The 21,996-nt window shown below is 45.9% G+C and overlaps 1 protein-coding gene and 1 long non-coding RNA gene across 2 annotated transcripts in view; one reads left to right on the top strand and one right to left on the bottom strand.

Annotated features, from left to right (window-relative positions):
- LOC137444268 (uncharacterized) overlaps window positions 1-21,996 on the bottom strand; it is a 139,510-nt gene that overhangs the window by 31,752 nt on the left and 85,762 nt on the right. The window contains exons 3-4 of the long non-coding RNA XR_010988104.1: window positions 18,538-18,646; window positions 5,192-5,250 (exon numbers count right to left, since the gene is read on the bottom strand). This is a non-coding gene — a long non-coding RNA (uncharacterized lncRNA). The remainder of the gene's footprint in view (window positions 1-5,191; window positions 5,251-18,537; window positions 18,647-21,996) is intronic.
- PTCHD1 (patched domain containing 1) overlaps window positions 1-21,996 on the top strand; it is a 50,907-nt gene that overhangs the window by 18,577 nt on the left and 10,334 nt on the right. The gene's annotated exons all lie outside the window — the stretch shown is intronic.

A 21,996-nucleotide genomic window follows, 5' to 3' on the forward strand; every position in this document is an offset into this window, starting at 1 on the left:
AAAGCATCTGCTTGCTAAGACAACCTTTCAGATCTTTAATTCACTAATAGTGACTTGAAATCCTTGAAGGCTTACAGCTGAGAAGTTTCACTCTTCTATTTTAGTACTCCTTTAACTGCTGAGCTGTACAGCCAACTCTGCTTTTCTTTCCCCCCCCTTTTTTTTTTTCTTTTTTATAACTGAGTTCTTTTTTGGTTTTGCTTCGTTGAAGTATGCCACTCTCCAAAGGAGTACATTTCAAATATGCAGCTCAGCTCTCACTGTGAACAAGTCAAGATAGATCAGCCAAGTTCGTGTGAATCTTGCCTGTTTCCCCAGCTGCATAAAACCTCCTGAGGGACAGGGGTATCAACAGGTGAACAGAAGGCACTGAAGACATGCTGGAGTTTTGAGTGAGAGCTGGTTTAAACCAGCAGATAGCTAGAAAGGCAGAGTTTCCTTTCTTTTTTTTTTTTCCTTGCAGTAAAACAGAAAGATCATGAATTTCAAAATTTATTTCCTGCCTATTTCAGTGAGACTTGGACAAGCTGAGAGCTTGGCAAAGAGGAACCTGATGAGGTCCAACAGGGATAAATGCAGAGTCCTGCACCTGGGAAGGATGAATAAATTGCAGCAGTGAGGCTGGGAGGTGATGTGCTGGAGAGCAGCCCTGTGGAGAAGGACCTGGGAGTCCTGGTGGACAACAAGTTCTGCATGGGACAGCAATGGCTAAGAAGGCCAATGGGATCCTGGAGTGCATTAAGAGGAGTGTGTGCAGCAGATCCAGGGAGGTTTTCCTTCCCCTCTACTCTGCCCTGGTGAGATGTCACCTGGGATACTGCATCCAGTGTTGGGCTCCCCAGTTCGGGAGGGACAGTGATCTGCTGGAGAGAGTCCAAAGGAGGGCTACAAAGATGCTGAAGGGACTGGAGCACTGCCTGATGAAGAGAGGCAGAGAGCCTTGGGGCTGGTTAGTCTGGAGAGAAGACTGAGAGGGGATCTAATCAATGTCTATAAATATCTGAGGGCTGGGGGTCAAGAGGGAGGGCACAGCCTCTGCTTGTTTATGCCCTGTGGTAGGACAAGGGGCAGTGGATGTAAACTGCAGCACAGGAAGTTCCAGCTTGACATGAGGAAGAACTTCTTTACTGTAAGGCTGATAGGGCACTGGAACAGGCTGCCCAGAGAGGTTATGAAGTCTCCTTCTCTGGAGACTTTCAAGCCCTGTCTGGATGTGTTCCTGTGTGACCTGTGCTGGATTCTATGGTCCTGCTCTGGCAGGAGGGTTGGACTCGAAGATCTCCAGAGGTCCCTTCCAACCCCAAACATCCTGTGAGCCTCTGTGTTGCTTTGCTTATTGTTGGTTTAACTCAATATAACTAAAGGCTAGATATACAAACCACCCTCTCTTAGAGCCTGCTGAACTATTTCCACTTAATTTCAGTGATGATCAGATTAGATCATAGATTAACTGACCTTTGGAAAGCTAAAGGACTTCTGGATAGCTGTGTAGCCCCATAGCTATTACTCATAATCTCATAGCTAAAAGCAAAAAATTAGGTAGAAAGAAATTATTACACTGGACACATTTCAGGCAAGGCCTCTTTAGTGTTATAAATCATTAATGAAGTTTCCCCAGTTTATAGCAACTGAGGATTTTTAACTTTTCATCAGCATCATAGAGATGGAGAAGGCAGGAGAAGATGCTGTGCAGACTCCATCTGCCCTCTGCCACAGGACAAGATTCTGTCTTTCCTAACAGATGCTTCTTGCTCTGCACTTTGTCTCCTCCTTGGGCCGTTTCCCCCTGTGTTTCACTGCACTGCTGCTACAGCATTTGCATCATGTCTAACCTCAGTTCCCCTTTTGTACCTCTGCTGTCCTGTTTATTTACCCACTGCATCTGGAAAACAATTTATTGTCTTTTTTCCTTTGCATATTTGAGACCACTCTCACTTGGCCAGTCCCCTTCCCTTTCATCCCACATTTCCTCAAGACAATGCTTACCAGACTTCCAGCAAGCTTCTTGCTTTTGGCCGCTCCACATCTCCTGTGGAATGCAGTGCCTAAATCCGGGTGTAGGATTCAGGCTGAGCCTTCCAGCAGCAAGCAGAGTAGGAGGATGATTTCACACATCTTGCATATGGTACTCCTGGTTCATAGATCCCCATATGAAACTTTTTTTTTTCTCAGCAGGATGAAATGGTTGGCATTTGGTTGGTGCCACATGGCAACTCGCAGATCCTTCGTGTCACTTTCTACCCTGTTTGGTTCCAACCAACACACAGATAGTTACCCTTGTCCTCGCTGAATTACAGTTTGTTTATCTCACACCATTTCTCCTGCTCATTAAGTTCTTCTTGATAGAATCAGGGAATCATAGAATGGTTTGGGTTGGAAGGGACCTCCAAAGGTCATCTAGTCCAAACTCCTTGTCATCACTGCCATTCCAAGGTGCATTAGCAGACGCTGGTCAGAAGTGTTTTGCAGTTAAATGCTTTTTATCACCTTTTCAAGAATGACTTTCTGAGTAGTTGAAATGCCTTGTCCAGTCACAAGCCTGTTCTAAGAATTCAGGCAATAAGTCTGCAAAATACTCAGTTCAATGTGGTCTTTAGTGTTGGATTTCATTCATCCTATTTTCTGTAACATCCCTTCAGCACCAGCCATTTCCAAGAACAAAAGAGCTATAGCGAGGGGTACTAGGTGCTGGAATCATGCAATCATAGGATAGTCTGGGTTGGAAGGAACCTCCAAAGGTCATCTAGTCCAACCCCCAATCTTAGCTTTTGAATCAGTAGGACAATATCAAGTTGCACAATTACCGTGGTTTACCAAGCTCAGGCTGTGTAAGTGTAGGCAGAAACATCTTTTGCCTACCCCACCTGTTAAAATACGACATACTGGTTTAAACATTTCATGCCTTGGTTTTAATCACCTTCCTGGTAGCTCATTCTAATTGATTTCACTCCTTGATTAAGGCAAGTTACTGTAATCCAGCTCACCAAATGTAACTCATTCAGTCAGAATAATTCAGTCATTGATCATAGAATCATAGAATGGTCTGGGTTGGAAGTGACCTCCAAAGCTCATCCAGTCCAACCCCCTCTGCAGTCAGCAGGGACATCCTCAACTAGATCAGGTTGCCCAGAGCAACCTGATTGTAAATGGCCTGAGTATGGCACTGCTGTGATGATGTCTGTGTTGTGGCAGATCGCTTTTTAGCCGTCATGGATTGCTAATGGAATGGCGAGAATTGAAGTCAGGAGAGATGTTGCCAGAAAAACCCTTCCCAGCAGGTACCAAAAGAGCACGGCTCCCCTTTGGTCATCAGAGGTCCAGCTGTGAAAGTAAGGCAGAAGGCTGTGCCTGCCAGAGCCTGTTCCCCTGTGGCCCAAGGCCCTACAGAGGAGATGTGATGAGAGCAAGCTATGAGAGGAGGGCAGGCTGGCTGCAGCCACTCTCTTCTCTAGGGATATCTTGTCAAGTCAGACTGAGAACTTTTCAGCTCTGGATTTACACAGGTACTTCTAATGTGAAAGTGAAGCCTGAAACCTGTGAAACTTGGCAGGCTGCCACCATTTGTCTGGGCATATTTTGAATTAGCATATGTCTCTGTGGGGTTTTTTAAGCTACCATTGTGTAAATAAGTAATTTTACTCAGGTCTAGTTCGTGTGGAATCCTTTGCTAAACTCAGAGTATTGAATTTTGATCCTAAGAACCAAAAATTAAATTTTTCAATGTGGGTTGAATTATGTAGCACCAGCTGAATAACAGAATTAAAATTCTTGATTTCCTGTTGCCTGCTCCATGAAAAACTACAGATGTTTGGTCTGGCACAGATGCTAACATATCCATCCTAAGTTTCCTTTACACATTAGAGGCTGTTTAATAACTGCCAATCCTTGAAAAATACCAGTTTCCTCAAAAAAAACCAAACAAAACAACCCCAAAAAACAACCAAGTGTTACTAAACAAACCCTTGGACAACCAGCAGCACCGGCTGCACAAGTTTCTGGCAAGACTTTTCACAGAATTACAGAATCAGCCAGGTTGAAAGAGACCTCCGAGATCATCAAGTCCAACTGATCACCCAACCCTAACTAATCAACCAGGCACTAATTTTCTCATCCAGTCTTTCCTTAAACACTTCCAAGGATGTTAACCCCACCACCTTCCTGGGCAGCCCATTCCAATGGCCAGTCTCTCTGTGAAGAACTTCTTTCTAAGATCAAGCCAAAACTTCCCCCTGCACAGCTTGAGACTGTGTCCTCTTGTTCTGGTGCTGGTTGTCTGGGGGAAGAGACCAAGCCCCACCTGGCTACAACCTCTCTTCAGGTAGTTGTAAAGACCAATAAGGTCTCCCCTGAGCCTCCTCTTCTCCAGGCTAAACACCTCCAGCTTCCCCAGCCTCTCCTCACAGGGCTGTGCTCCAGACCCCTTCCCATCCTTGTTGCCCTTCTCTGGACATGTTCCAGCATCTCAACATCTTTCTTAAACTGAGGGGGTCAGAACTGGACACAGGACTCAAGGTGTGGCCTAACCAGTGTTGAGCGCAGGGCAGAATGACTTCCCCACTCCTGCTGGCCACATTATTGCTGATCCGGGCCAGGATGCCATTGGCCTTCTTGGCCACCTGAGCACACTGTTGACTCATGTTAAGCCTATTGTCAACCAGTACCCCCAGGTCCCTTTCTGCCTGGCTGCTCTCCAGCCACTCTGTCCCCAGCTTGTAGCACTGCCTGGGGTTGTTGTGGCCAATGTGTAGAACCTTGCACTTAGACTTGTTATATCTCATTCCATTGGACTCTGCCCATCTATCCAGTCTCCTTCCCAGAGGTGGAGTGCAGCATTTAGCTTAGGGGACTCAAAAGAAAATTGCAGTATTGCTCTTTGCACTGAAGAGAAACCCAGCAACCTGTTTCCTATTCCTCCAGAAACTCCTACAGCTTGTTTGGGGAGAGGCGGATCTCTTCAGCTGCCAAGTTCGTGAAAAGCATTGGCACTGTGAAATCACAGAGGAATGCCAGGCACTGCCAGATACGGGCAGGGACGTAGGGACAGCTCTGTGGGCTTATATTTAGCCGCTGCTGCTGGCAGGGGAAAACCAGTTAGCAGTTACGAGAGCGGCTTGAGCTTGCAGCTTGCTGTAAACACCAACGATAGCCAGCCCCGTGTGAAGCTCAGCAAAACAGAGATGAATGCAAATACCTCTTCTGAATGCCTCCCTCCATCCTTCTGTTGTGTCCTCTATGGTTGGTATGCTGTTTCTGGGAAGAGAGAAGGAGAAAATGGTCAACAGAGCAAGTCTAGGGAGAGATGACTGGGAAGGAGAAGGTGGTAGTGTCAGACAAGAGTCCTGCTCAGATTCAGTGCTGGGTATGGGGAAAGTCGGGGAGAAGGAGACTGCACAAGGCTGCATCTGTCAGGAGAGGGCATAGGAGCAGAAGAAGTGCAGAACACTTCAGGAGGGAGCTTGTGTTACCAGGGCTCATAGAACACCTCACAGATACAGAGAAGTGCTGATCCCTTCTCAGAAACACCAGTTCCTTGGATGCACACATTCTCCCTGGCTTGCCTGAGGGTGAACCAGGCTGTTGAATCAGAATCACAGAATGTTAGGGTTTGGAAGGGACCTCCAAAGATCATCCAGTCCAACCCCACTGCCAGAGCAGGAGCACCTAGAATAGATCACACAGGAACACATCCAGGCAGGTCAGAACATTACAAAACAGAAGAGAGATCAGTGTTTGGTGGTGGCAGTGAAGGAGGGCAAGTGAGAGGATTGCTGAAGGTTAGGGACTGTAAAGGCAACAGGTAGCTGAACCAAGCAGGGAAACTAACAACCAACATGAAAACCCTGTGGGGACAGGGGTGCTTGGGCCAGCATCAGCCAGCACATGTATCTTCCTGGTAGCACACCTCAGTGCCAGTAAGGCACCCAGCCCAGCTCCTGCTTCAGTTTTCTGGAAGAATGTGCTGCTAGGGAATTGCAACACATGCCGAAGTTGTACACCCTAAAAGCATTCGTTATCCTCTCCAGCAAGCACCAAGTGTTTGCTATATTCAATAAACCACATGTGTCAGCACTGGTTACATGTGGAGAGTTTCAAAGAGAGAGAACCCAGCCCCTGTGCAGGTCTCCCTGGTGCCCTTCAGTCCACACAGAGGTAGCACACACACAGACAGACAGACACACACACAGATGTTTGACTTTGTGCAGTACTTTTCCACTGATTTGCCCGTTGTTGCTTAATAAAAATGCAAAGCTTACTGAGTCTCTCTTGTTTTTATTCCCCAAGCTAAACTTCCTCTCTCTCCCTGCTTGGCTGCCCCTCTGCCATCTCCTCATGCCAAGAACAAGCATGTCCTCTCTCAGCTGGCTGCCTCAGCTTGTTGCCCCCTTGTCCCTTTTTCCCATCACACCCCACTTGCTTGCAATCTCCAGCAGGTCTAACCTGTCTCCCTGAATCTCTTTCCTGATGCCTCTCACCATCTTTTGGTCTCCCTAAGCTCCTTTCACCTTTTCTCTTGCTTTCCCCATTCCTGCCAGTGTGCCCACTCTGCCATTTTGTTGTTGTTGTCCTCCCAACTCCTCACAGCTACAGCTGGGACCATTGCTCCTACCCTTTCCCCTATGGTCTTCAGTAACTTCCTTGGCTCTCAAACAGGTCCCCACCATACCCTGCAAGGATATCCCAGATGCTTCAGATTTCCACCATTCATCCTTGTTTTTTCATGCTGCTAAAGGATTCCAGGTGCCCTGGAAGTACACTTGGGAGGTTTTTTCTCACTCCTCAGCTTTCAAAGTTCAACCCTGCACAGCTCAGTTACAGCCCTACAGCATTTTGTGTTTTGTTCCTTTCATTATTCTTCTAATAAATACATCAAATTAGCCTGGTTTTATCTACCCTGAGCAGAATCCCAGGCATGTCACTTTCCTCTTCATTCCTTTTTCCTCCTCTTTTTCTCTCCTCGGTGCCTGAGTCTCTTCCTGAGCTCTCTAAGCAGACAGGCATCTTCTGCAGTTCCTCAAGCATCACCTAGCATTTCTCTTCTGTGCGGGGAAGAGCAGAAGTAGGCCCCCAGGCCACCCCTCCTCAGTCACTGTACCAAGGAGTCCTCTCACCAGTGTTTTCCACCCAAAGGCAAGGTGACCATCTCCTCTTCCTGCTGGTCTCCCCCACTCCAGCTCTCCTACTGAAGGATGACGCCCTAAGGCTCTTGAATCCAAACACCATGAAGCTACTAATGCATGGAGAGGAAAAAAAGGCTTCAAATGCACATGGTGGCAGAATATTTGAGACACTTGTGCCAGCCCTTTGCTGTACAGTTTAGAAGCAGCTGGTAGAGCTTGCAACCAGCCATGTGTGATAGCCACATGGCCAACATGTGTCCCCTTTCCCTCCTCACCACCACAAACCCCAGTGAAATCCTTGCAGACAAACATGCTTCTTGGCTTCACAAGAGGGTTGATGATTCAGGAAATGTAAAGCTTTTTGGAGAAGAGGAGCTGTATCTGTAGGAAGTCAATCCAGAGAACAGTTTATTATTGAATACAAGTGGTGTACACTCCTTGAGTAAAGTTGCCTCTTGACTGATAGTTCTCCAATATGCACTTAGTTCATATGAAAACTGCATTGCAGGTGATGCAGTGCATTTAATGAGCATTCATTTATGCAAACAGTAGCAGAAAGATGCTTTACTTTTACTGTCTTCATTCTTTTAACTGCGGAGAAGTCAATGCATGCAGCGGTTTAATGTAAGGGTTTGTCAAGAGAAGTCCCAAGCAGTCAAGGGTACTGAGAGCTTGGCTCCAACATCCTAATTGTCTTCAAGTAGAGCAGTCCCTCAAGAGGAACTTCCACATATATGACAATATATTGAAAGCTCACAAGATACAGAAAAGCCTTTTTATTCTCTCTATATATACAGGCAGGAAATACTTTGTGGTCTACTTTTCAGTACACTGAACTCGGATGATCAAAGAGAACCTGGGAAAGGTCAGCAGGAACTGATGTGACTTCATTTTGGGTCTTTCTTGTGAGAGAGGTGGTGCACATTCTGTGCATCTGATAAATGCCAACCCCCAAACAGGCAACAGACAAGAGGCAGGGGGGGAGGGCAGGTGGGGGACTTGCCATTTTTAGGTCATGAGACCTCTGCATTCTGTCAGAGGGCGCTGGCAGGGATGGATTAAGTTCAATTGGAATAAGTCTGGGTGCATGGTGGAAAGCCCAAGCTGAGTTCCAAACATACAATGCTTTATTTATTTATTTCAGTTAAAAATAGTTAGGTCTTAGATGCTTTAACTGAAGTTTTGCAACTGTTTGAACATTGTCTCCCTTGCTTGATCCGTAGATTATAAGTAAGAGTCATGACAAGCATCGCTTGAACAGGAGAATTTAAGGTCATGCCTGAGATGTTTTGGTTGCAGCTTTCTCACCAGGAAAGGGGAACTTTAAGTGTGGTAAACTAATCCATATCCCACTAGGAAAACACTCCTAGAATCAATTGATGTTTTGGGTTGTGGGCTGAGATACTTGAAATATGGCTTTGCCCTAGGTGTACTCAGTGTCTTACTCTGTCTTCAGGATCTGTCATGTCACTTGGCTGTTCTGTACCATATAAACATTAACCTTGTACAGATGGGAGCTTTCATCCACCTTTAAGTAGTATTTTATTTATTTTTACACAACTTGCATAAAATCTGTCAATAACTCAATAGTTTGCAGCTTTGTCTGCTGCTAAGAATCTAAGCATGTGAGATGAGCCCAGCAGTACTTGACATGTAACTCTCCATCCATCACCTACTTGGCTAGTGAGGCTTGAGGTACATACATCATGCAGGAGATCTGTCTTGCTGGCCAGATCTCTCATTCCTTTACAATCCTGTGCAGCTGCCCTGGTGCAGTGTGGTCTTGGCTCGCCCTGCCCACCATGCCCCGTGCTAGCAGTGGTGGCAGGCAGCCACAGCCCTGTGCCTTCCTCCTCTTGTCAGCCTCCATGCTGCAAACCCAAACCTCTGTCTCTTCAAATAACAGCTTAGGCAGGGTACTGTGCTTCCTGCAGGATTTTCTGATGTTTTTAAGTTAAAGAGAGTGAAGAGATGTTCCTGGGAGGTGCAAGGGACTCCCTTTCAGGGAGACTGTGAAGGCCAGCAGGAGATTAGATGCTCCCCTGCTGTTTTCCCCAGAACTGCAGGCTTGGGTTTGGTGCAGGTTTGACTCAGATGCTTTTCTGTTCAAATCTGTACAAGGTCTGGGTAGTCAGCAGAAATAAACCTTCCAGCAGCTAACCCCAGGTATTGCTAACGCTCAGCTCTTTGTGTTGCACTGAACAACACGATGACTTTTAACTTTTGCCAGGTCCCTCGTGAAAAGAGGGAAGCAAGTCACACGTTTAAACAGAGTTGACAGCCTGCCATTTAAACACCAAAAGAAGCCTTGTCCCAATCTGAAGCAGAATTGCATATTCACTTATGTATCAAAAGCAGATTTTGAACTACAACTTGCTCTGCATATCAGCCTCGCTCAGAACAAAAAGAGCCACTCAAGTTTTCTCTCCACTGTGTTTCTGTTTTTCAGATGTGGTTAGCTGACATTCTCTGCTATCACTCTAACAAAAAAATCTCAAGCATTACATTGCTTCAATACTGAAAGAGAGTGATCCAAGCAAAAACCCACAGCATTTTCCCAAAGACTAAATCAGTCATTTTTACTGCTGAAATCAAGATTAACCCCATATGTGCTGAATTTGGAGAATAAATATTATGAAGAGTGACTGAAGGAGCTGGGGATGGTTAGAATAGAATAGAATAGAATAGAATAGAATAGAATAGAATAGAATAGAATAGAATAGACCAGGTTGGAAGAGACCTTCAAGATCATCGCATCCAACCCATCAACCAATCCAACCCACCTAAACAACTAACCCATGGCACCAAGCACCCCATCAAGTCTCCTCCTGAACACCTCCAATGATGGTGACTCTACCACCTCCCCAGGCAGCCCATTCCAATGGGCAATCACTCTCTCTGTACAGAACTTCTTCCTAACATCCAACCTAAACCTCCCCTGGCACAGCCTGAGACTGTGTCCTCTTGTTCTGGTGCTGGCTGCCTGGGAGAAGAGACCAACCTCTGCCTGTCTACAACCTCCCTTCAGGTAGTTGTAGAGAGCAATAAGGTCACCCCTGAGTCTCCTCTTCTCCAGGCTAAGCAACCCCAGCTCCCTCAGCCTCTCCTCTTAGGGCTTGTGTTCCAAACCCCTCACCAACTTCGTTGCCCTTCTCTGGACTTGTTCCAGCAAGTCAACATCCTTCCTAAACTGAGGGGCCCAGAACTGGACACAGTACTCAAGGTGTTGCCTAACCAGTGCAGTGTATAGGGGGAGAATGACCTCCCTGCTCCTGCTGGTCACACTGTTCCTGATGCAGGCCAGATTAGTTTGGAAAAGAGGAGGCTGAGGGGAGATCTCATTGCTATCTACAACTACCTGAAAGGACCTTGTAGAGAGGCTGGTGCTGGTCTCTTCTCACAGGTAATTAGTGATGGAACAAGAGGGAATGGCCTCAAGCTGTGACTGGGTAGGTTTAGACTGGACATTAGGAAACATTTTTTCCCAGCAAGAGTGGTCAGGCATTGGAATGTGCTGCCTGGGGAGGTGGTGGAGTTGCCAAGCCTGGATGTGTGTGGTTTGGATGTGGTGCTTGGGGATATGGTTTAGGGGGTGAACTTTGTAGAGTAGGGTTCTTGGATGGACTTGGTGATCCTGAGGGTCCTTTCCAACCTGAATGTTTCTGTGGTTCTGTGGTTGCCTATATAACCTTTAGAATAAGAAGAATAAGAAGAATTGAATGTGGTACAGTTTAAAAAACAAATAAAATTTGAAATGCAATATTAAGTTAAAAGATGTCATTTTTTTATCGAGAATAGGTTAAAAATACATGTACTTCAAAAATAAAAAGTGGTGAAAGGAACTGGGGCTGCTGGTGTTCAGCCCCCTGAACATGACTCCGCAGTGTGCCCAGGTGGGCAAGAAGGACTGGATCAAAACCAGTGTGGCCAGCAGGAGTAAGGTAGTGTTGGTGCCCCTGTACTCTGCCCTGGTGAGGCCACAGCTTGAGCACTGGGTTCAGTTCTGGGTGCTGCAGCACAGGAAAGACACTGAGGTGCTGGAGAGTGTCCAGAGAAGGGCAACAAGGCTGGGGAGGGGTTTGGAGGGCATCATATGAGGAGTGGCTGAGGACGCTGGAGGTGATTAGTGAGGAGAAGAGAAGGCTGAGGGGAGAGCTTATTGCTGTCTGCCTGAAAGGAGGCTGGCATGAGGCTGGGTTTGGTCTCTTCTCCTAAGTAACCAGCGACAGCACAAGAGGCAATGGATGAAAGTTGTGCCACGGGAGGTTTAGGTTGGCCATTAGGAAGAACTTCTTTTCTGAGAGAGTGGTGAGGGGATGGAACAGGCTGCCCAGGTTGGTGGTGGAGTCACCATCCCTGGAGGTGTACAAGAAGCTGTAGCTGTGGTGCTTCAGCACATGGTTTAGTGATTATGGTAGTTGTGTTACAGTTGGACTCTATGATCTTAGAAGTCTTTTCCAACCTTAATGATTCTGTGGATGATTCAATGCTACTGCCATTGCAGATTAGGGGTGGTGATGAAGATTAGGACTATGAATACTAAGACTTTATTTTATGTATGTAAAATACTTCTTCTCTTTGTTTGTTTTCCCTTTATGTGGGTAGAAAAATGGCAGGAATGTCTCCATGTTTCTTGTGTATGTGTATGTACTTCTTCAGAGGTAGGGATTTATATGTAGAATGATTTTAATTTCAACAGTAAGATGTAGGTCATGCTCTTAAAATTAGCCTGTGATTTTCTAAACACTGGCTCATTTTTGCTTGTTTGCCACAATAAAAGATAGTACCAATTACTGCTTTGTGTACCCCAAGCACTGCTTATGTGTTAGGGTAAGACCAAGGGCATGAAGGTGACTTCTTTTTTGTCAGTGCATTCTTAGTGCAAATGTGTACTTTTGAGTATAACCCAGAAAGGGCTAAGCCTGAAACAGCCCAGACTGTTTCACAGAAGAACACAAAACTAATCTTACTCTGCAGTTCTAAAAGCAGGGCAAGGGAGCAGGTCAAGGCAGGTGATTCTGTCCCTCTGCTCTTGTGAGACCCACACCTGGAGTGCTGCATCCATCTCTGGAGCCCCCAGCATAAGAAGGACATGGACTTATTGGAGTGAGTGTGGATGAAAGCCACAAAGATGACCAGAGAGCTGGAGTACCTCTCCTGTGAGGGTGGACTGGAAGAGTAGGGGTTATTCAGTTTGGAGAAGGCTCTGGGGAGACTTTAGAGCAGCCTTCCAGTACCTGAAGGGGGCCTAAAAGAAAGCTGGAGAGGGATTTTTCACAAAGGCCTGTAGTGGTAGAATGAGAGGCAATGATTTTAAACTGAAAGAGCATAGATTTAGATTAGAAGGTGTAAGGATGGTGAAGGACTGGAAGATGTTGCCCAGAGAGGCTGCAACTGCCCCCTTTCAGGGAGTGTTCAAGGCCAGGCTGGATGGGGTTTTGAGCAGCCTGCTGTAGTGGAAGGTGTCCCAGCCCATGGCAGGGGGATTGGAACTGGATAAGCTTTAAGATTCCTTCCAACCCAAAGTATTCCATGATTCTATGAAGTTCAGAAATACAGAAAATACAGGACAGATGTTCATTGCCAGAAGACTGAGATCAGAATTACTTCAGTGCAGCAGACACAGATGAGTCTTCTGAGGAATCTAGCCTCCTCTAGTCCCCCTTCTGAGGAAGCTAGCCCCATTGTGACTAGTAGTGCTACACAAGACCCCAATGAGGCATAAACCACATGCTGGATTTTTACATGCAGCCTGTTTTCCTGCCTATACATTAAGCAAACTGAGTCTAGAGAGCCTTTCCCACAGGATCTACAACTGAAAATAACATTGTGGTCTCAAACCATGAAGTGCTGAGCACCAGCTAAAGGTTCCTTCTCTGCATGCACCAACCCATACAGTGTGTTGGACAGGGACACTTCAGTGGTGTGCTTCTGTGGGCACAGCCACCCACAGCTGTGAAATACAGGAGACACTGGGAACATATTATTGAATATTTGGGTTTCTCTTCTTTTGCTGCCAAGTAGATAGAGCAGGAAACACAACTGTCTATCTGTCTCTCTCTCTCTCCAGAAAGTGAGGCAGATCTTTATCTGGTGTGAACACACTGAGGCATTTGTGGTTTTGAGCCTAGTAGTAAATTGACAAACACATGGGCATGCCTGGGGCTTGCTGCCTGGGATGGCCAGTGCTGCTGTAAGCAGGGCTGTAGAGATCAGCCTCCCAGTCAATTGAGAGTGCATGTCTAATATCCAAACATAAAGCAATCCCAGAGACTGGGCTGCTAGTATCATGCCTAGATACCTAACAAGCTGACATATCTCATTTTAGTTTCTCCTTCTGGAAGATCATAGAATCACAGAGTGCCAGGGAAAGGGACCCCAAGGATCATCTGGTCCAACCTTTCTAGGTGATAGTGCAGCTGAAATGAGCTGGCCCAGCACCCCGCCAAGCTGAGTCTAAAAGCTGTGCAGTGTAGGGGAATCCACTGCTTCCCTTGGGAGATGATTTCAGTGTCCAACTGTTTTCAAGGGGAAACATTTTGTTCTGCAATCCAGTGGGAATCTCCCCAGCAGTAACTTATCCCCATTACCCCTTGTCTTTTTGTGACAGTTTTAGCACTTTTCCATGGGACTCCTTGGGAAAAGGGAGTCTCCATCTTCCTGGTAGCCATCCTTTGTGTACTGGTCTTCCCTGAGCCTTCTCTTCTCAAGGCTGAACAAACCCAGCTCTCTCAGCCTCTCTTCACATGGTAGGCCTGCAAGTCCTCTGATCATTCTAGTGGCCCTTTTCTTGACACTTTCCGGCCTGTCCACACCTTTTTTGAATAGCAGGGGTCAACTGGATGTAAACATCTTCATGCACAGTACACCTTAGTGATTTACAGGTAAAATTCAGTAGTCTTAATTTAAAACAAAAATTGCAAACACTGAACCCACTCAGCAGAATTTTCATCATAGTTTTGAGGTAGTTACACTGCAGACATGCACAGTCTGTGTGACAGGGTGAAGAAAGTGTTGCAGTAAGTACAGCCAGTGCTTATAGGAGGCCAATGCTATTCTGGTGTGTATTAGAAGGTCTGTGGCTAGTAGGTGGAGAGAGGTTCTCCTCCTGCTCTACTCTGCCCTGCTGAGGCCACATCTGGAATATTGGGTCCAGTTCTGGGCCCCTCAGTTCGAGAAGGGCCTCAGGGAACTGCTTGAAAGAGTCCAGCACAGAGCCACACTGATGATAGAGTGGAACATTTTTCGTATGAGGAGAGACTGAGGGAGCTGAAGCTCTTTAGCTTGGAGCAGAGGAACCTGAGGGGTGACCTCATTCATGTTTATAAAGATGTGCAGAGTGAGTGCCAAGAGGATGGAGCCAGGCTCTGCTCAGTGATGTCCAGTGACAGCACAAGGGTCAGTGGTGGAAGCTGAGGCATAGGAAGTTCCATGGAAACAGGAGGAAAAAAATTTTCACTGTGAGGGTGACAGAACACTGGAAGAGGCTGCCTAGGGGGGTTGTGACTTCTCCGTATTTGGAGATATTCAAAACCCACCTGGATGTGTTCCTGTGTGAGCTGGTGTAGGTGCTCCTGCTCTGGCAGGGGGTTGGACTGGGTGATCTTTTGAGGTCCCTTCCAACCCCTAACATTCTGTGATTCTGTGGCATCCCATCCTGCATTAGTCTTCATCAGTTCTTCTTAATCCACACACCATGCCTGCACATAGCATTCAGTCTTATTTGCCCTTTAAACCTGTTCTTGGAGGCATGAAATTAAGTCAGGCTGTGCTTGGCTGGCTGGGACTTCACTCACCTTGCAAATGAGGATACATTTAAGGCTACTCGATTGTCTACCACCCTCAGTCCCCTTGCCACAATTCTTCTGAGATGAGCACAGCTGCCTGGAAACACAGCTGATCAGATGAATACCTTGTAGGATGTTAGTGTCCTACAGATTCTACTCTATACTGCCAGCTGGGCTCCCAGAGATACTCAGACAAGTGCAGGAAAAGCAACCAGAGCTTGCAGTGCATTTTCTTTGCTCAGCAGAAGAGCTGAGGGATGGGCAAGTCTGCATGCAGTGGGATGTCTGATGGTACACCCCCTCTCTGAGCTCTGACATTCAAACTGTAGTGTTGCAATGCCATTTATGGGCCACAAATGTGGACACTGGATAGTGGCAACAGCCTGCTAACAAAGATTTAACTGTTCATAGAATCTGGGTTGGAAGGGACCACCAAAGGTACAGAATAAACCAGGTTGGAAAAGACCTTTGAGATCATCAAGTCCAACCTATCACCCAACACCATCCAATCAACTAAACCATGGCACCAAGTGCCTCATCCAGTCTCTTTTCAAACACCTCCAGCGATGGTGACTCCACCACCTCCCTGGGCAGCACATTCCAATGGCCAATCTCTCTTTCTGTGAAGAATTTCTTCTTAACATCCTGCCTAAATCTCCCCTGGCACAGCTTGAGACTGTGTCCTTTCCTTCTGTCATCTAGTCCAACCCCTTCTGCAGGAAGCAGAGGCAGCCTCAACTATATCAGGTTGTTCAGTTCAACCCATGCCACTAAGCTGCTGTGAACTCAGTGAAAACTGTTCTGTGAGTTAGGTTTGGTGCTAATTCTGACTGGATGCTGAAAGGACCTCAGTTAGATGCAGGATTTTATTACTTCAGTGAGATGTTTTCTTCAGCTGGATGCAGATTCTTGTGCTCTGCCTGAATATTCAGTAGCCCTTTGAACCTGTTAGAGGTTCCAAGTTTAAATTGTGCCTGCTGGGAGAGGCTGCATGAGGCAGGTTGGTATTTAGTCAACGACTGGTTGATTGCAACTCTGTGTGACAAAGGGAGTCTGGATTAGCCCTTTGCCTTGGCTTTTCAGAAGATGGCAGCTGATGAGCTCACTGATCTAGCTGGAAAAAATAAGTCAGCAGGGGGAAATTATCTCAGCCTCTTTGTTGACATTGCTGTGGAAGGCAGTTCCAGCATGGAGTAGTGCACATTGTTATTTTTAATACTGTCAGCTAGGAAAATTCCTTGTGCCTTCATTATATCATATGTTATTACAGGTATCCTTTTGGAAAGAGCAATTCCTGCGCTCTGACTCCCATCTCCCGCATATTCATTTTGCACAAGTTCTGCTTTTGAGACCGTGCCTGCGCTGGCAGCAAGCTGGGGGGTATGAATTTATAGCATCCTAGCTCTTCCATGTTGATTTATCCAGAGTTTGGCCCTGCAGATGATATTTCATCACACTTTGAAGGGGAGTCAAGCTGTCCTTCCCAGATTGCCACAGAGAAAGCTGGTGCAGCCTAGCTAGCCCTCTGTAAATGCACACACTTTAGCACAGCACACTAAATTCCTCTGGCAGACAAGCTCTCCTGTTCAGTGGGATGATTTCAGGCTTAAATCAGCCTAAGTGAGACAGCATTCATCCAGCTGAACTGATAGTGTTACAAGGATGCAGCCACAACAATACAAGCCAAAAGCCTTAAATCAAACCCTAGACTTTACCTCAGTAACTCTGTCAGAGTGTGCTCCCACTTCACATTTTTGCCCACCTGGCTTACAAGACTCCCATCTATCCAATCATGATTCATTGGCTACAACAACCCCATGCAGTGCTACAGGCTGGGGACAGAGTGGCTGGAGAGCAGCCAGGCAGAAATCGACCTGTTGCTACTGGTTGACAGTGGGCTGAACATGAGCCAGCAGTGTGCTCAGGTGGCCAAGAAGGCAAATGGCATCCTGCCTGGATCAGGAAGAGTGTGGCCAGCAGGAGCAGGGAAGTCTTTCTGCCCTGTACTCAGCACTGGTTAGGCCACACCTTGAGTCCTGTGTCCAGTTCTGGGTTCCTCAATTCAAGAAAGATATTGAGATGCTGGAAGGTGTCCAGAGAAGGGCAACAAAGCTGGGGAGGGGTCTGGAGTACAAGGCTTATAAGGAGAGACTCAGGGTGTTGGGGGTATTTAGCCTGGAGAAGAGGAGGCTCAGGGGAGACCTTATTGCCATCTACAACTGTCTGAAGGGAGGTTGTAGCCAGGTGGGGGTTGGTCTCTTCTCCCAGGCACCCCGCACCAGAACAAGAGGACACAGTCTCAAGCTGTGCCAGGGGAAGTTTAGGCTTGATCTTAGAAAGAAGTTCTTCGTAGAAAGAGAGATTGCCCATTGCAATGGGGTGCCCAGGGAGGTGGTTGGGTCTGCATCCCCGGAGGTGTTTAAGAGACTGGATGAGGCACCTAGTGCCATCGTCCAGTTGATTAAATATGGCTGGGTGATAGGCTGGACTTGATGATCTTGGAGGTCTCTTCCAACCTGGTTGATTCTGTGATTTCTAACTCCAGCCAATTCCAATCCTGTCTGCCCCTTGGAAAGATCATTTGGTGCTTTATTAGTCTTAATTCTGGCAGCTAATGGGCAACATACGTAGTGGTGCAGCATTTCGCCTCACTGAGGCGGAGGATCAATCATTATTAGCATTTCGTGTGCTGCTATGTCAAAATGGGAGGAATAAAATTAATTGCCCCTAAAATGCCACCTTCCACACAGAAGGCTGGAAACTTCACAGCCTGTAAGTGGTACTTTAATCAGAGGTTTTAACACACACACACACAGACACACACACACATAGACATACAACCTTCAAAACAGTGCTTTCATAGGTGGGTAAAACAGCAAGAAGAGGAACCAAAACCTTGTTCTCAGTCTTTCCCCTTACTTTCTCTTAATAGAAGAAGTCTGTTTGAAATCCCAAATCTCATTTGACCATGACAGGATCAAAACCTGACATGATTTTAGTGTAAAATTGAACATATCCCTTAATCTTTAAACAATAAAAGCAGGCAGCAGCCTTTGTTTTAGGAAAGCAATTAAACCATGCAAATAGAGAGCTGCTCTGTGACTCTGGTGACCAGGAGGTCACTTTGTTGCCCTCTCACAAGCTCTGGGGCTGCTTTGAATCCTTCCACATCTCTATGCTTTGGTCTTGCCGTATGCTAGGCAGGAGCAGAGCCAACTTTCAGCCTAGGCTGCCAATGCCCATTCATAACAGCCTCTTGCTTTAACAATCACTTAGCATGGGGAAAGCTGCATTTCTTTTTGGAGATGATTTTAAAATGGTACTAAAAAGAACCATTTGAGTGCCTGCAAATAAGCAGTGTCTAAAATGAGGTAAAGAATTTGATCATTCTAAGCAAGAGAAAATTTTTTGCCTTGGTTTTCACAACTTCCTACAAGTGCTTTTTTTTTTTTGTCTCATGCATGCTCTGCATTGATTTTTGCAGAGCATATGTAATTGTAAGACTTGATGCTGCAGGAGGCAAATGACATTTTTTGTATAGCATTTGCAGGCTTACTGTATTTAAGCTAGCCAGTATTTATTTGGTTTATTGCTGGTATTGTTAGTAGCTTCTAAAATTCAAGATAGCTCACCTCAGACAGTAAGCTCCTCAGAAATAACAGTGACTATCTTCATTTTCTTAGGTTACAAAAGCCACAATTCCTGTCCCCAGTCATCCAAGGCATGTGATAGGAGTATCTTCTGCAAAGCAAAGTAGTAGAAAAAGAGGGTAAGACAAAAGAGCTTAGCCTCCATTTTAGAATCACAGAATTGTCAGGGTTGGAAGGCACCTCAAGGATCATTCCAACCCCCCTGCCATGGCCAGGGACACCTCACACTAGATTAGGTTGCTCACAGCCACATGCAGTCTGCCCTTAAAAACCTCCAGGGATGAGGCTTCTACCACTCCCTGGGCAACCTGCGCCAGTGTCTCACCACCCTTACGGTGAAGAACTTCTTCCTAACATCCAATCTGAATCTACCCATTTCTAGTTTTCCTCTGTTCCCCCCAGTCCTATCACTACCCAACACCCTAAAAAAAATCCTTCATCAGCTTTCTTGTAGCCCCCTTCAGACACTGGAAGGCCACAGTAAGGTTTCCTCAGAGCCTTCTCTTCTCCAGACTGAACAGCCCCAACTCTCTCAGTCTGTCTCCATAGCAGAGGAGCTCCAGCCCTCTGATCATCCTTGTGATTCCAGCACCTCCAGATACTTCTTGTAATAGAGGCTCCAGAACTGGATGCAATACTCCAGGTGGGGTCTCTCCAGAGTGGTGTAGAGGAGCAGAATCACCTCTCTTAACCTGCTGGCCACACTTCCCTTGATGCAGCTCAGGCTCTGGTTGGCTTTCTGGGATGCAAGTGCATACAGGTGGCTCATATTGAGCTTCTCATCCACCAGCACCCCCAGTTCCTTTCCTTCAGGGCTGCTCTCAAGCCAATCCCTGCCCAGATTGTATTGGTGCCATTTTGTCCCATATTTTGTCCCATACATTTCCCCTATTCTCCTAACATTTCCCTTTGTCCTTTCAGAACCTCTCTCCCTTAAAAATATCCCATCTTTCTGTGCACTCCTTCTTTACTCATGGCTGTACAGCCTGACTGAAGGGTATGACCAGTGAATCATAATAGCAAATGTCAACAGGAAAAGATCTCCAGTAGCCCATTAGCTGTTTGAGTTCATATTCATTATTTACTGAATGACTGTGAATAATGAACAAATTGCTCTAAATCATTACTGATTTGTGGCTAAATCTCTATTAAAAAGGGGAAAATCGGTTAAAGCAATTACAGAATCTGTTTGCAGGGGAAAATTTGCAACCTTCACATCAATATTATAGAGAGGACACATAGCACCAGCAAGAACAGAGCTTATCAGTGCAAATTGGTTTGAATAGAATAGAATTAGCCAGGTTGGAAAAGACCTTTGAGATCAAGTCCAACCTATCACCCAACACCATCTAATCAACTAAACCATGGCACCAAGTGCCTCATCCAGTCTCCTCTTAAACACCTCCAGTGACAGGGACTCCACCACCTCCCTGGGCAGCCCATTCCAATGGCCAATCTCTCTTTCTGTGAAGAATTTTTTCCTAACATCCAGCCTAAACCTCCCCTGGTGCAGCTTGAGACTGTGTCCTCTTGTTCTGGTGCTGGTTGCCTGGGAGAAGAGACCAACCCCCACCTGGCTACAACCTCCCTTCAGAGAGTTGTAGACAGCAATAGGTCTCCCCTGAGCCTCCTCTTCTCTAGGATAAGCAACGCCAGCTCCCCCAGCCTCTCCTCATAGGGCTTGTTTGGGTATGCAAAAGGTGGAAACTGGAATGACAGACATCTCACAAAATGCTTCCATGGAGCTATCTGCCCTAACCTCTGTGGATTAGGTTTATATAAGCATCTGTGAGTTAAGACAACATTGGAGACAGACACCCCAAGTTGTACTTCTAGTCAGTATTTAGAGGCAAATCCTATTCTAGCTAAATAAGGCTAATCTTTGGACTGCCATGCTGTATTTGTGCAGGAGTTTGTGCTTAAGCTTTTTCTCAGAGGATGCAGGATCATGTCAGCAGTGCCACCGATGCACAAAGTGTGCAAGTTTGTCATTTAGGCTTCTCTTCCTTAAGGTAAATGAGAATTTTGCAGCTATTACACAAACAGACAGGGGAATCACAGATTGTACAGTCAAAGGAAAACACCAGTTCCTAGCACACAGATTGTTTAGCATACAACAAAAGGAACAGACGATCTAATAGAAGACTATCTAATTGTTTTTTTCCTGGTTTTGTGGTCCATGTGTGATGATGCCTCTTGGAGCATTTCCTTGAGCAGTTCTCCAAGTTAGATTCCATTTTAGGGTAGTCCTGAAGATTATGTAAGGGCATGATGTGATTTTTTTCAATGTTTTTAACTTAAAGGAAAGATGTTGTACCAGGAGTCATATTATCAGATGTTCTCCAAAATCACAAGCTCACAGGATGTTAGGGGTTAGAAGGAACCTCTGAAGATCTTCGAGTCCAACCCCTCTGCCAGAGCAGGACCATAGAATCCAGCACAGGTTGCACAGGAACACATCCAGATGGGCCTTAAAAGTCTCCAGAGAAGGAGACTCCACAACCTCACTGGGGAACCTGTTCCAGTGCTCTGTGGCCCTCACAGTGAAGAAGTTCCTCCTCATGTTGAGGTGGAACCTCCTGTGCTGGAGTTCATATCCATTATCTAAAATCTTATACATGTTAAGAAGTCCTGCTCAGCATCATGTTTAATTAGCTCTAAATTCTACTTTTTTTCATTGCAAAGTATTTTTAGATATGAGCCTATTAACACTGAAATGTTGGTTTAAAAAACAACAACAAAACACCAAAAGGCCATGCTATAGCTAAAGCTGATGATGGAAGTAATTTGTGATATCCAATGACCTCATTTCATTCTGTTTTGCTCACTGCAAGCCAGCGCATGGGACGCCATGTGAAATTCTCAGCCGAGGCTGTCTGCAAGACTTATGGGAACCATAAACGGATTAAACCTCTCACTCCCTGCTTTGGCAAGTGATCAGTTACATTTAAATAAAGGTCAGTCTGTCTTCACAAAGAGCACATGGAAAGCAAGCTTAATAGCTTTCCCTACTGAGCCTACAACATAACTATTTGAAGCATAATTAGCAAAGAGGTGCCAGTCATTGATTGTGCTTTTTGCTTCATTTTCCATCTGGGGAGTTCCAGTATTCCCCATTAGCTTTAAGAGGGGGCATGGTGCTCGTTATCAAATTGACAGTCATGACCTGGCCTCTGAAAGCAGCTGTAAAACATTGTTTGGGAAAATTAAGATGAACACTAAATGCCAGACCAAAAACCAGGACCTTAATATTGCTACAAATTGGACATTTGTGGTCCGTGCTGCAACTCCAAATAGCCATATAGGTAAGATATCTGACACATGAGAGCACAGGCTTTGATACTCTAAGTACTAGGTGACTGAGACAGAGACACACCAACTGTCCTATTACCTCATATTATGAGCTCTGCATTTGGAATTCTTTATAAAATACCCCATGCC

Source organism: Melanerpes formicivorus, unplaced genomic scaffold (assembly GCF_026170545.1).
Source record: "Melanerpes formicivorus ecotype bairdi unplaced genomic scaffold, bMelFor1.0.p_v2 SCAF_11, whole genome shotgun sequence".
In the NCBI taxonomy this organism is placed as follows: Eukaryota; Metazoa; Chordata; class Aves; order Piciformes; family Picidae; genus Melanerpes; species Melanerpes formicivorus.